Below are 15,601 nucleotides of genomic sequence, written 5' to 3'. Positions count from 1 at the left end.
TTATAATAATCCTGTGTTCTTATGCTGCTATTTTTAAGTTTGTTTTTACCCTGCCTTTTTCCAGAATGGCACTCAAGGCAGCTTGCAACACACATAACATACCAAAAACTAAAAACCGTGATAAAATTATCTTTCATATTGAGGCCACCTAAAATGAGGATGAGGAGCTCATTCCCACCCCGTGCCTTTTGCATGGTGTATTTCCTTCCTCCTGCCAGAATATTCAGGTGAACTCACCTGCAGACTGACAGCAGAGCCAGCATGCAAGGAGGAGATGGTCTGAGGGCTGCGCTGCGAGAGACACCTGCTTCCGTTATCTGCATCTCCTCCCTCAGGTGTCCAAGATGAAATTGCAATTTTAAAAAACTGCATCTGGGGCGTTTATTTATGCATCATAATAACCAGAGCGGTGTTATCATCACAGATCATGCATTTTTTTTAAAAAAAAAGCTCCAGGGATGTGTGCCTTTGGACTTCCATCTTTAACGCTCGGGCCTATCTGACAACTCTATCTGAGCATGGCTCGCTTGCGCTGGCTGGAACAGAAATGGGAGTTCACCTGAAGGAGAACTTTAGTTTGAAGGCAGAGGTGGGGTGATGGTGATAGGAGCCAGCCTAAAGGGACCCCTGACCATTAGGTCCAGTCATGGCTGAATCTGGGGTTGCGGCGTTCGTCTCACTTTACTGGCCAGAGCAGTGCACAGAAACACAGTTTACCTTCCCGCCGGAGCGGTACCTATCTATCTACTTGCACTTTGACGTGCTTTCGAACTGCTAGGTGGGCAGGAGCAGGGACCGAGCAACGGGAGCTCACCCCGTCACGGGGATTCGAACCACCGACCTTCTGATCGGCAAGCCCTAGGTTTAGACCACAGTGCCACCCGCGTCCCAGAGCCAGCCTGGCCCTCCCTAAATGGCAGCCCCAGAGCTGGGCAGGGGCGGAGGGAGCCCTCTGGGAGAGGTTGGGGAGCTGTGGGATTGCTGTCTGGACCAAGTGGATGCCCACCTGCCAGGGATTCTTCACCTGTGTTACAGGGGGTTGGACTAGATGGCCTTTGGGGGTACCTTCCAATCACGGTTCTGTGATTCTGTGAGCGAGGGCCCAGGAGGAGAAAGTGCAGGCTCTTCAGGCGTCTCTGAGAACAGTGCCATTCTGTGCCCTGGGACAAAATAGGGCAGGATTCACACTTTTCCAATGAGGAGGCAGATGTGGGGGGCACCGTTGAGGAGGGATGGCACAGGCTATGTGGCAGGAGCTATAACAAACACAAACGGGGTGGAGGAGGCACAGTCTGCCCTGGTTGCTCTGCTCTTTGATGGCAAAAGAGCCATTCCAGTGATCCTCCCTCCCTCCCTCCCTCCCTCCCTCTCTCTCTTTCCTTCCTTCCTTCCTTCCTTCCTTCTCTCTCCCCCTCTCCCTCTCTCCCTTTCCTTCCTTCCTTCCTTCCTTCCTTCCTTCCTTCCTTCCTTCCTTCCTTCCTTCCTCTCCCTCTCTCTTTCCTTCTTTCCTTCCTTCCTTCCTTCCTTCCTTCCTCTCCCTCTCTCTTTCCTTCTTTCCTTCCTTCCTTCCTTCCTTCTCTCTCCCCCTCTCCCTCTCTCCCTCTCTCCCTCTCTCCCTCTCTCTCCCTTTCCTTCCTCCTTCCTTCCTTCCTTCCTTCCTTCCTTCCTTCCTTCTCTCTCTCTCTCTCTCCCCTCCCTCCCTTTTTGAAATGTACACATATATATTAATTTAGAATGCAACAAATGTAATTAACAGATGCCAAATGCAGGGGGGGGGGGGGAATCAAACACAATAATTAATATGGCAAGGTTCTAAGTAACCCAAATAGGTTTACACTCTGCTGTAACTTATTACTCCAGTACATTATCCATTTCTCAATAAATCCACTGTCTTCTTGTCTGCCCTCTCTGCTTCTCACCCTGTAGGTAAGCACACAATGTCCCAGATTTCAGTTACCCACCTCACGGATGGTGTTCTGTTTCCCCCCCACTTTTCACAAAATCATGACGGCGGTTAAGAGAGGTGGCGTTAATTCCCTGCCCTCTGTTCTTTAGCATATCCAAATACTTTCTTGTGGGTAAAGTATAGCCAGCTGTTTTTAAAAGTGAAATTGCAATTCTCTGGGCTGGGGATTGTCCTTTCCTGCCAAAGAGGAGGCAGGTTTCTGTTCCACAATGGCGCCAGCAGAGGGCTCTCTTTACCTGCGAATGCATCCCAGATGTGCAATTGGGCCTTTGCAGCTGGAAAGCGTCTCCCACAAGCTTCCACCAGGACAGATGCCACGATCCTGGAACGGGGAAAACACAGCTAGGAACTGGAAGGCAAATGTGTTTGACACGGGGGGGGGGGGGCTTTTTAACCACCCGCAAGATCTCAAGGCCTGCCTCTCCCCATATGACCTACCCGGACCCTGAGATCATCTTCTGAAGCCCTTCTTCGTGTGCCGCCTCCTTGAGAGGTCAGGAGGGTGGCAAGACGAGAACGGGGCCTTCTCTACAGTGGCTCCCTGTCTGTGGAATGCTCTCCCCAGGGAAGTTCGCCTGGCACGTTTGTTCTACATTAGGCGCCTTTTTAACCCGGCCTTTGGCTGATTTGATTGACATCCTATGCCCTTTTAAAATGTGGGGTGTTGTTTGTTTTTTATTATGATGATAAAATTATTATTATTATTATTATTATTATTATTATTATTATTTATACCCCGTCCATCTGGCTGGGTTTCCCCAGCCACTCTGGGTAGCTCACAACATATCTAAAAACATCACAAAAACATCAAGCATTAAAAACTTCCCGATACAGGGCTGCCTTCAGATGTCTTCTGAAAGGCAAATAGTCGTTTATTTCCTTGAGATATGATGGGAGGGCGTTCCACGGGGAGGTTATTGGGTTGTCGCCGTTTTTATTTTGATTATGGCTTTGTGGTTTTATATTCTGATTTTATTCTGTGAACCGCCCCAAGTCCTCCGGGTATAGGGAGGTATATTATTAATAATAATAATTAATAATAATAATAATAAACTGCATAGGCTAATTCAGAACATTTGCTGCACACATGAAAGCAGCCTCCCCCAATCTGGTGACCTTCAGATGTTTTGGATGACGACAATTATCACATTCCCCGGACAGCACAGCCATATGACGCTGGGGCTGATGGGAGTTGTAGTTCATAGCATCCCGAGGGCGCCTGGTTGAGGTTGGCGCGATTCAAGGGACATGGTGCCAAGGGGGAGGAGACGAGGGCTGGGCTTCCGGGGGGGGGGACTGGGGGGTTGGAGGCTCCTGTCCTCTGAGCCACATGCAAAAGGCTGAAGCATTTGGGTCTTTTTAGTTCTTAACCTGAAACTGTTCTTAACCTGAAGCACCACTTTAGCTAATAGGGCCTCCTGCTGCCGCCACGCCTCCAGTGAATGATTTCTGTTCTCATCCTGAAGCAAAGTTCTTAACCCAAGGTACTATTTCTGAGTTAGCGGAGTCTGTAACCTGAAGCGTCTGTAACCCGAGGTACCACTTTAACTGAAAATAATAGAAGAAGAAGAAGTCATGAACATTGAATGAAGCGGGATGTTGGAAAATCCAGGGCAGATACAAGAAAGACCTTCTACAGGCAGGGCAGAGTTAGCCTGTGGAACTCCCTCCCACCTGGGTGGCTTGGAAAGAGGACTGGACAAAGTCCTTGTGGAGGAGAGGGCCAGTGATGGCTGTGCTGTGTGCTGGAGAGGCAGTTCTTGGGCTTGGGGACTTCCCTTGGGGCATCTGCTTGGCCCCTGTGAGAACAGGATCCTGGACTAGGTGGGCCATGGGCCTGATTCTGCAGAGCTCTTCTTACTTTCCTGTAGGGCCACCTCTCCTGGATGCTTTAGTTGAGATTCCTGCATTGCAGGGGGTTGGACTCGATGACCCTGGGGATTCCTTCCAATTGTATGATTGGCAAGCAGAGGGCCTTCTCGGTGGTGGCACCTGCTTTGTGGAACTCCCTCCCACCAGATGGCAAAGAGAAGAACAACTACCAGACTTTTAGAAGACATCTGAAGGCAGCCCTGTTTAGGGAAGCTTTTGATGTTTAACAGGCCACTGTATTTTAATACTTTGTTGGAAGCCTCCCAGCCACATGGGCGGGGTATAAATAATAAATTATTATTATTATTATTATTATTATTATTATTATTATTATTATTATGTGATCCTCTTTGCGCTCAAAGCTCTCCAGTCTTGCCATTGCTTTCAATGAGTTTGCTTCACCCAGGCCTGGAAGGGGGTATGGGGGGGTCTCACCTTTGTCCTCCTGCAGGAGCCCCCCTGCCCCTAACCAGGGCTCTTGGGCCTCCCCACTGCTCCCGGGACGCCAGCTGGGCCGGCCGGACACGGAGGGGGCGCCTGGTCCATCTGTCCGGTCTGGAAAGTCATTGCCAAACGTGGCGAGGAGACGCCCTCGGAATCGAGAGCTGGGGATTTCCAGGCTTATTTGTCAACAGCTGCCCCCCCCCATTGCCACAGCCCCTCTTAATCTTGGCTACAATTGCAGTTTGCTGTGCAAACAGAACTTGGCGCAGCATCCGAAAGAGGTCACTTAAAGCCGCCCAGAGGAATGCCGGGTAATCTGGCGAGTGAATCATGGCATCACTAAAGCAGGATTGAGGCGATTTTCGGAGCAATTGCCCTTCAATATCCCTAATCCTGGGCGCTGAATGGGGTCCTTAACTCTCTATATTATTCCAGCGTTATTCTCTATTGATTGACTGTTAGGAAGGGTCGGAATGTAAATAAGAGTTGTGTGCAGGAGAATCGCCCGGCCTGATTGCTTTCCTCCGAGGGGCCGCGGCTCCTGTCAGTCTGGCCAGGCCAGCTGGGGCCGGAAAACCACAGAGGGGGCCAGTGCCACCCCCTGCCCAGCTCTCCCATGCCTGGCCAACGGGGCTCCAGTCCGCCCAGTGCCATGGAAGTGGGGCAGGGTCAAGTGATAAAGACTGGAAAATCTTCAGATGCAGTTGATGGAAGTCATTGTATAAGATAAGAAAGCATGTTATATGATTTTTGGAAATTATTTGTAAAAATCAATAAAACATATTTATAAAAATAAAGGAAGTGGGGCAGGTTCAGGAGCCTTGGCCGGGGAAGTGGATGGCCTGATTGCAAGAGGGAACAGAAACGCTGGTCTGGTTTCCGCAAGCCCACCCTTCGCTGGAGACGCCTCCGCTTTTGATCAATGTGCGTTTTCATAGAGTTGGAAGGGACCCCCAGGGGTCAAGTAGTCCAGCCCCCTGCAAGGCAGGCTTGTTTCCTGCTGCTCCAGAGGGCAGGACCCGAGCGGACAGAGTCAAATAGCAAGGAGATTCCAGCTAAACATCCAGAAGAACTTTCTGACAATGTGAATCGGATGGGAGTTACCTGGGTCTTCCTTCCCCCCCTTTTTGAAGATGGGGACCACCTTTGCCTGCCTCTGGTCTGCAGGGACTTCACCTGTCCTCCATGAATTCTGAAAGACTCCCTTGGAAGGCGGCGGCCTCTCCTCCCTCGGAGGTTTCAAAGCAGATATGGGATGGCCGTCTGTCAGGGATGCTTCAGCTGTGATTCATGCCTCGCAGGGGGTTGGACTGGATGAACCTGGGGTTCCCTCCCCATTCTATGATTCTACCTGCCGGTCTCCTCTCCGCAGTGTGATCTGACCCTGGAGGCAGAAAGGGCCCCCCAGACCTGCCTTTGCATCCCTGGGGAGGCTTAGAATAGAGTCAGCAAACTTTTTCAGCCGGGGGCCGTTGTTCTGTATGGGACAATGACAATAAAGATTATCATATCATATACATTAGGGGATGCGGGTGGCGCTGTGGGTTAAACCACAGAGCCTAGGACTTGCCGATCAGAAGGTCGGTGGTTCGAATCCCCACCACGGGGTGAGCTCCTGTTGCTCGGTCCCTGCTCCTGCCAACCTAGCAGTTCGAAAGCACGTCAAAGTGCAAGTAGATAAATTTCCGTGCGCTGCTCTGGTTCGCCAGAAGTGGCTTAGTCATGCTGGCCACATGACCCGGAAGCTGTACGCCGGCTCCCTTAGCCAGTAAGCGAGATGAGCGCCGCAACCCCAGAGTCGGCCACGACTGGACCTAATGGTCAGGGGTTCCTTTACCTTTACCTTATACATTTTTAAAATTTCTTGCTTAGGACTGCTTTTGTTATATTTTTGCAATGATACAAATCTTTTCTTGCCATATGCCGTCTTGACTGGGTCTGAACTCTGGGAACGCATGACACCCCCTCCAACATTTCTCCCATGAAAATAGGGACACCTTAAAGAAAAGGGGGGCATTCTGGGATCAAATCAGAAACCGGGACGGCTTCTGTAAGTCTGGGACTGTCCCTGGAAAACAGGGACGCTTGGAAGGTCAGTGGTGGTGAGGACCAGGAACCCAACATGCATTTTTGCTGCCCCAGGGGGCAGGCAGCTCAAGGCCACCGTCCCCACCGCCTCTGGCCTGGCAATCTCCCTGTCCCCTGCCACAGATGCCCAACTGCCCAGCGGTCCATGCCAGCCCTCACCTGGCAGGGATCTCTGCCCACCTTCCCAGCTCTTTCCTCTTCGCTCCCCATTAGAGTCTCATGATCCGGGCAATGAAGCCCTAAAGAGCAGTTTAGAAGGGAGCGGCAGCTGTCTCCATCTCTTTCGAGGTCAGAAGCCAGGCAGGCAGCTTCAGCGGGAGGAGGGGGCCGAGGAGGCGTTTGTCCCCTGGTGAAACAATAATACTAATAAAAATATTTCCTCCATTTCCCTTTGCGAGATTAATGATAAACTGTCCATCCCCTAAAAGAAAACGCAGATAACACTTCTAATTTTACTTCAAGGCTAGGAAATGCCATTTCTACGCAAAGCAGGTCTGGCGGGTGGGAAGGGGGGGGGGCGACAAAACTGCCACAATGAACAGAGCGCCTTTCCCCCCTCCCTTCTTCTTCCCAGGCCAGACTTTGATAGAATTTTCTCTCTCTGTTTTTTCATATTATTATTATTTTGTTTTAAACTGGAATGCCCCCGGAGCTACTGGCAGCAGGGGCACAATAAAGCAAAATCATATTTTAGTCAAAATAGGCAGGACGGCGCTTGCAGCCAACTTCCAAATTAGCATTTTGAGGGCAAATAGGCAGCCAATTTGAGATAATGAGGCCTGATTATTCAATCCAATGAATGTTAAATAGGGAGACGGTGCTCTGACGCCTTATCTCGCCCGCCTTCGATTTAGGTTAGTTTATTTTTAATCGTTTCACATTTTGAACTCTTCATTTGTTCTCCGACTCCCCCCCCCCCCGCCTGCCCTGCCCCCACCCTGTCCCTTTGTGAACGGAGGAAGCTGGGGCTTTGCTCCAGCGCAGGTATTTTGCATGGGGAAATTGCTACAGAAGGACCCTTCCGGCCAGGAATGGAGATTGAGGCCCCCCCTTCTGTCCTCCCCCCTCCCTGCGCCCCCCAGATCCCTTGGCACTCTGATCATCGCTCAGTGGGAGAAGATAACTTTTCACCCATCATTCCCCCCGCCCCCGTCTCCTGAACCCGACCCCGTAGAAATCCTCTCCATCTAAGCTTCTCTTCTCGCCTCTTGGTACCCAGAGCCCACCTGCCTGGAGCTTTTTCACACAGGTGCCCTTGAGACCCCCCCACCACAAGGCACCCCTGAGCTGCAGAGCGCCCTGCCCAGGCGCAGAGCAGACCCTGGCTGGCTCACGAACCAGTGGGAGTCTGTGCGTGTGACCCAGAAGGAAGGGCCACTCGCGATAACCTGGCTGGCATCTTTGGCCAGGGAAGAGGGTATAAGGACCTAAGGAGACCCCTGCAGGATCAGGCCAGGGGCCCATCTAGCCCAGCATCCCGGGGGATGTAAATGCAATATATAAGTAAATAAACAAAGAGGAAGCACGAGTCGAAAGGGCACGGCAAAGACGGGTCCAGACATGGTGCAGGAGGAGCAAAAGAGTCCTTCCTGGCTGTCGGAGAAGTCTGGCCAAGGAAGGTGCCCGTTGGCACGGAGGCCAGGCAGTCGCCTGCCAAGAGACGCTTGCAGGTAGAAGCAGCCAGGTGTCCGGCTCCTGAGGACGTTCCGTACAGGCTGGTGCTGACCTCTCCCAGACGGGCCCCACAATGTCCTCCTGTGCCCTTGGACTGCTGTATTTGAAGCTGCCCTGGAGGAGCATCGCAGGCCTTTGCAGGATGAATGGAATCTGGGACAGAGAAAGAGGCCGAAGGGTTCACCCTGCCCGGCAACATCCAAACTGCCCTCCTCCCTGCCTCTTTTCTGCCCTTCCATTGCTCTGCGTTCGAGACCGCTCCTTCCACTGGCGAGAGAAGAGCCCCCATCAAGGGCAGCCCCCGTGCGAGGGACATGCCATGGCCCATGAAAGCTGCACTCTGATGACCTGTCAGGGATGTGCCAATATTTTAATATCTGCTGCTGGAAACCTCCGGAGGGGAGAGTGCTGCTCTTGTGTTCGAATCCTGCTTGCTGGTTTCCCCAGTGGTTGGCCATTGTGAGAAGAGGTGGCAGGACTGGATGGGCCCCCACAGGCCTGATCCAGCAGCTCTTCGGAGGTTTCGATATTCTCAATGTGCAGCCAGGCTGGGAAAGGGCTGGCTGCACATTGCATTCCTCCTTATCTCTCCAGATCCCATCATCCCTTTGATGCGCTAATGGGAAGGAGGCCTGTTCTTCTCCTTGGCAAAGCCTGGGCACCAAGGGGCATCTCCCCCCCCCCAAGGCCTTCCTTGGTCCTGCAGTCAAAGGCAGCCCCCCCATCTCATCAAGCCAGAGTTAATATTCAACCACAAATGACCAATGTGATGTTGCAACAGCCAACGACCACAGTGTGATGCAGCGGCGAAAAAAGCTAATGCGATTCTAGACTGCATCAACAAAAGTATAGGAAAAAGGTATAGATAAAGGGGACGCAGGTGGCGCTGTGGGTTAAACCACAGAGCCTAGGGCTTTTCAATCAGAAGGTCAGCGGTTCGAATCCCCATGATGGGGTGAGCTCCCGTTGCTCGGTCCCTGCTCCTGCCAACCTAGCAGTTCGAAAGCACGTCAAAGTGCAAGTAGATAAATAGGTACCGCTCTGGCAGGAAGGTAAATGGCGTTTCCATGCGCTGCTCTGGTTCGCCAGAAGCTGCTTAGTCATGCTGGCCACATGACCCGGAAGCTGTATGCCGGCTCCCTCGGCCAATAAAGCAAGATGAGCGCCGCAACCCCAGATTCGGCCACGACTGGACCTAATGGTCAGGGGTCCCTTTACCTTTACCTTTTAAATGACCCCTGGATGGTTAAGTCCAGTCAAAGGCAACTCTGGGGTATGGCACTCATCTCGCTTTCAAGCCAAGGGAGTCGGCATTTGTCCACAGACAGCTTTCTGGGTCATGTGGCCAGCAGGACTAAACCGCTTCTGGCGCAACGGGACACCGTGATGGAAACCAGAGCGCATGGAAACACCATTTACCTTCCCGCTGCAGCGGTATCTATTTATCTATTTGTGCTGGCGTGCTTTCGAACTGCTAGGTTGGCAGGAGCTGGGACCAAGCAATGGGAGCTCACTCCATTGCGGGGATTCGAACTGCTGACCTTCTGATCAGCAAACCCGAGAGCAGTGACATTGCAACAGGGAGGGGGGCGGCGAGCCCTGGGTGCCATGTCTGGGGGGGTGACAGGAAGGCACCCTGTGGGGCTCGTGGCACCGCGAGCAGCCATCACGCCGCCACAGCCGCATGTGGAGGATCCTCCATTCGTGGCTGCAGCCGCAAGCAGAGGATCCTGGCACTGCTGGCAAACCGCTATGTACAGCGCATGTGCAGCGTCACACGCATGCGCTGTACGTAATGCTGCTGCACATGCGCCATACATAGCGGTTTGCTGCCCTGGGTGTCACAGCGCCTTCGTTCGACCCTGCGTCCAGTTCTGCCATTCTAGGATGAGCTCTCCACCTCCTCTTCTCCAGGCTAAACATTTTGATGCAGAAGCTGCCTCTGACTTAACAGGTCTCCATCCTCTGCACGCAGCCTGGTAAATTAGACTTGCAAATATAATTCTTGCAGACGCATGCCGCTCTGGCGGGCAACTGACAGCATGCAAGGGCAGGCAGAAGGCGAGGGTTTCGGCAGGGCTGGGGGGGGCAGAGGCAGGTTCAGGACCTCTACCCTGACCCTGACGCTGAGCTGGTGGCCCCGGGGGCAAGGCATTAAGTGGCGGTAACATCATCACCAAGGAGACCTGCGTCTCTGCCACGCTCCTCTCTCTCTCAGCGAACAAAGTGGGATCAATTCAGACAGTGTCAAAAGCAACCCTGGACGACATCGGCCTGACTTTGGGAGGAGCTGCTGGGTGGGGGGGGTCCCAGGGGGGTCCCACCCACCATTCTGGACTCCTGTCAAGAGAGCAGCAGCTGCAGACTGCAAAGAAGGACTGGCGTTCTTCCCCAGTGGAGGGTTTTTTTACCCAAATGCCAGGGAAGGAGGAAGGGGAGGGAAGGTGGAGAGAGGTCCCACAGGCAGCGAAAGACACTTTGGGGCCTGAGTTGATGTCCTTCCCTCCCCAAGTCATAAGAACGTAGTCAGTGCCCGCAGGATCAGGCCAGCAGCCCATTTAGACCAGCAGCCTGTTCTCCCCGTGGCCAACCAGGTGTCAGCAGGATTGGAGCAGAAGTCTCTCCTCGCCTCCCAGTGGTGTAGCGTGGGTTGTCAGCACCCGGGGCAAGGCAAGTAATTTGCGCCCCCTAACCCGTGGATTTGCGCCCCCTAACCCGTGGATTTGCGCCCCCTAACCCATGGATTTGCCCTAACCCCAGATGTTGCGCCTGGTGCGGCCCGCCCCCCCTGCACCCCCCACGCTACGCCACTGTCGCCTCCTGTGGTTCCAGCAACTTTTCAGAAGCGTTGAAAATGGATAAATGACGCAAATAGGTTGGGACACAGATGCTCCTGGTTGCTTAATACCATACACAGTGATACCTTGGTTTAAGAACAGCTTGGTGTATGAACAACTTGGATTAAGAACGCTGCAAATCCGGAAGTAGGTGTTTTGGTTTGTGAACTTTGCCTTGGAAGCAGAAAATGTTTTGCTTTCTGTTGAGTGTGGGCAGACCATTTGGGCAGCGCAGAGCCTGCATGCGCCCAAGCCACCGTGTCACTCCTAGGAGAGATGTGTGGCTCGGGTACGCTGCAAGTCCTGCGATGAGTGCTGCCCGGCATTTTGTCACCCCCCTCAGTGGTGACACCCGGCGCGGCCCGCCCCCACTGCACCCCCTTCCTCCGCCCCTGCTGCTACCAGGGCTCTACCATCGCCACTGATCCCCGGCATTGAATGTGTTGGCCTAGTGTGGGGCTCTGAGGTGAGCTTGGCTGTCTGGCTGGTGTACCGGCCACCTAGCGCAACAGCAGCCACCCTGTCAGGCCTGCTGGAGGCGGTGGCTGGCTGGGCCTTGGAGTTCCCTAACCTATTGGTATTGGGGGACTTCAACATCCATGCTGATGCCACTCCCTCCTCACAGGCTCTGGACCTGGTGTCTTCCATGGCGACACTAGGGCTCTCCCAGTTTGTTTCGGGCCCCACACATCAAGCAGGCCACACCCTGGATTTGATCTTTGGCGCCGGTATAGATGTGATCATGTCTCCTTTGATGAAGGTGCCATGGTCTGATCACTACGCTCTGAAAGCCAGGATTGACTTTCCACCCCCACCCTGCTTAGGTGGCGAGCCGATTTGGGCTCGCCCGCAGAGGCTGATGGACCCTGATAGATTCCGTCAAGCCTTGCGGGACCTTTCTCCCCCTGGCGACTCATTGACTGAGCTTGTTGAGGGCTGGAATACCCAGCTCCTGGCAGCCATCAATGAGATCGCACCTAAGCGCCCTCTGCGACCCCGCAGAAACCGGGCTCCCTGGTTTACCGAGGAGCTCCGGAAAATGAAGCGGGACCTCAGACGGCTAGAGCGAGTATGGCGGGGTGCCCGTGACGGAGCTTCAAGAACATCTTATAGGGTTTTTATGAAAACCTACGAGATGGCAGTGAAGGCTGCTAAGAAGTCCTACTTCTCGGCCTCCATTGCATCCGCTAGCTCTCGCCCGGCGCAATTATTTAGTATAATTCGGTCTTTAACGTCCCTGGAAGGACAGCCAAATTTAAATAACAATTTGACACACAGCTGTGAGGCATTTGCGAGCTTTTTTGCGAAGAAGGTCCTGTTGCTCCGCCATGACCTCCCTGCCAATTTGGATACAATAAAGGAACTGGAGGCCCCTCGACTGTCCTCGGGTCCAGTATTGGACCACTTTGACCGGATATCCCCAGCCGATGTGGACAGACTCCTCCGAGCTGGAAAGCCCACCACTTGTCCTCTCGACCCGTGCCCGTCTTGGCTGATTAGAGCGTGTCCAGACGAGGTGCGGGCCCCCCTGGGGGATATCATCGATTTGTCCCTTGGCACCGGGACATTCCCAGGGGAACTGAAGGAGGCAGTGGTGCACCCGCTTTTAAAGAAAACATCATTAGATCCCTTAGATCTATCCAATTACCGCCCGGTTTTGAATCTTCCATTCCTGGGTAAGGTGATTGAGAGAGCGGTTGTGGAACAGCTTGGTAGGTTTCTGGATGAAATATCGGCTCTGGATCCATTCCAGTCCAGCTTCCGCGCTGGTCATGGGACCGAGACGGCTCTGGTCGCCCTAACAGATGATCTCCGCAGGCAGCTGGATCGAGGCTGGGCGGGGCTGCTGATTCTTCTAGACCTGTCAGCAGCCTTTGACATGGTCGATCACGAACTCCTGGACCACCGCCTTGCCGACGTGGGGATCCAGGGCACAGTCCTTCAATGGCTGCGCTCGTTTCTCTCTGGTCGGGGACAGAGGGTGGTGCTTGGGGGGGAATTGTCATCCCCCCACTCCTTGGTGTGTCCCAGCGTGCGATACTCTCCCCAATGCTTTTTAACATCTTTATGCACCCCCTCACCCAGCTTGTTCGGAGTTTTGGGCTGGGCTGCCATCAGTATGCCGATGACACCCAACTCTATCTGTTGATGGATGGCCATCCTGACTCGGCCCCAGACACACTGATCAGATGCTTGGAAGCTGTGGCTGGATGGTTACGTGGGAGCTGGTTGAAGTTAAATCCTTCGAAGACAGAGGTCCTCTGGCTGGGACGGGACGATATGAGATTGAAGGGGCAACTCCCATCTCTTGCGGGGGTGCAATTAGTGCCAGCACCGTCCGTTAAGAGTTTGGGTGTAATCTTCAATACCTCCCTCTCTATGGAGGCGCAGATTGCAGCTATAACAAAGGCGGCATTTTTTCATCTCCGCCAAGCTAAGCAGTTGGCTCCTTACCTCTCTCGCCCTGACCTAGCCACTGTGATCCACGCGACAGTCACCTCCAGACTGGATTATTGTAACTCGCTCTACGTGGGGCTGCCCTTGAGACTGACCCAGAAACTCCAGCGGGTGCAGAATGCCGCGGTGAGACTCCTTACGGGGTCTTCGCTGCGAGATCACATTCACCCGGTGCTATACCAGCTGCACTGGCTCCCGGTGGAGTACAGGATCAGGTTTAAGGTGCTGGTTTTAACCTTCAAAGCCCTATACGGCCTAGGACCCTCGTACCTACGGGACCACCTCTCCTGGTATGCCCCACGGAGGAACTTACGGTCTTCAAATAAAAACATCTTGAAGGTCCCAGGCCACAGAGAGGTTAGGCTGGCCTCAACTAGAGCCAGGGCTTTTTCGGCTGCGGCTCCAACCTGGTGGAACGCTCTGTCACAAGAGACAAGGGCCCTGCAGGACTTGACATCTTTCCGCAGGGCCTGCAAGACAGAGTTGTTCCACCAGGCCTTTGGCCAGGGCGCAGCCTGACTCCCTCCTTTGGCAATCTTTACAAAACTTTAGTTTATGGTTGCCATCAATTTTGATTTTAATTAATTTTTATAATGTTTTTATAATGTTGCACTGTTTTAGTGTTGTTAGCCGCCCTGAGCCCGGCTTCAGCTGGGGAGGGCGGGATATAAATAAAATTTATTATTATTATTATTATTATTATTATTATTATTACCCACTTGGCGCCCGCTGCGCATGGAAGGCCCTGATCCCTTGGGCTCAGGAGTGTGCCCCCCTCTGCCTCCGGGAAGGCGACGTTTGACATCTTCCTCCCAGGTGCCCTTGGCTTGGCTTTTGCGCCAGACCCACAGGCGGGCGAGGGGCTGCGGTGGTGAAGCCACGGGGGGGGGGCTCCCTTCTCCCTTTGGAGACTCTCCCAAAGTGGCCCTTGGAGCCCCTTATCGGCGTTTGCGCTGAAATCCCATTATGCATTCAGCCTCTGCCGGCCTGTTCTATCTTTATTCATGATCTCCCTTTGATTTCTCCTTCCTCCAATTGCGCCTTCTTCTCTCTCCCCACTTTCTTCCGATTATCTTTCTCCTTCCCGTATCTCAAGCTCTCTGTTGCTTTCTGCTCTTCTCCTGGTAATTGTATTCTCTCTCTCTTCCCCCTCCCCGCCTCGACCTGCCCCTCGCCAGGCGCCGTCTCCCCCCACCAAGGCAGCTTCTCTGTCCCCCTTCCTCCTCCTTCGCTCTCTCGCCTCGCCCAACAAGCGCCTTTTCGCTTTCCACTTTCCACCGCAAACAAACAAACGAAACCCCCCAAAATCCCATGAGAAATGGACCCCAGCAGCCGGAGAACTGTTTGCTCATGCCAGGGACTTATGTGTTTGCTTGTCGCATAAAATTTACTCACCTTAAAGCTGTTTGCGGAAAGATGCTGCGAGAAAACAAAACTTAAAATCACAACGAAACACTTTAAAGACATGCAAAAGTTAAAATACCAAAACAGATTAAAAATTACCTCCACGTTTTTCGCTGGTGCACAAAAGAGGGCAGTGATCTCAATAGGCAGGGAGTTCCACAGGGTAGAGGCTGCCACACTAAACAACCGGGTCCTTACCAATGCAGAAAGGGGGTTATGTGGCACCTGTCGACATGGTCTCTGACACCTTGGAAATGCCCAAGGGGGGGGGTGACCATGTTGGTTTCTATTTCCCTCACTGAGCAGCAACTGCAGTCACAAGACATTGTTTTGCATTCCACAGTCAGAGTTACTGTTGGATTCCCACGGGAATGGGAGACTGGATGTGACGTACGCTGGTTTCCTGTTTTTCACTGTTTCTCTCGGTGTTCTTTGTTTCCAAGAGGAGTTGCTTCTCTGCTCTTGCAGAGGCAAGATGCACGTTTGTATTCTCTCAGCATAGAGTGTAAATAAAATTAAAAATGTAGCACATACTGCTTATCCTTCCGCTGTGTGTGACGACGCTCTGCTTGGGCTCAAGATAAGACGAGCCTGTATCAGCTCCAGCTTCAGATGGTCCGAAGCTGGTCAAAATCTCACAGACCAGTGTGGGCACAGCCTTGGCAGCAGAGGGTCTGGGGCTGTGTCCGAGGTCAGCAAGTTGGAGGCTGTGGCAAGAGTTATTTGGGGATGCTTCTGGATCAATCCTTCTCCGCAAGCAGAATCTCACAGAGCCAGCTCAGAGGAGCCCCGTTGAATCAGGCCAGTCACCCATCTCAAGGTGGTGCAATCCTGCGAGGTAGGTCAGCCTGAGAGGCAG

At 53.0% G+C, this 15,601-nt stretch overlaps 1 protein-coding gene across 1 annotated transcript in view; it reads right to left on the bottom strand.

The window, feature by feature from the left end:
- The window catches only part of WDR54 (WD repeat domain 54), a 285,494-nt gene that overhangs the window by 196,044 nt on the left and 73,849 nt on the right, over positions 1–15,601 (bottom strand). The gene's annotated exons all lie outside the window — the stretch shown is intronic.

Source organism: Podarcis filfolensis (assembly GCF_964270895.1).
Source record: "Podarcis filfolensis genome assembly, chromosome: 9".
Taxonomy (NCBI): Eukaryota; Metazoa; Chordata; class Lepidosauria; order Squamata; family Lacertidae; genus Podarcis; species Podarcis filfolensis.
Note: the sequence above shows the minus strand (reverse complement) of the source record. Positions and strands in the feature narration are given on the sequence as shown.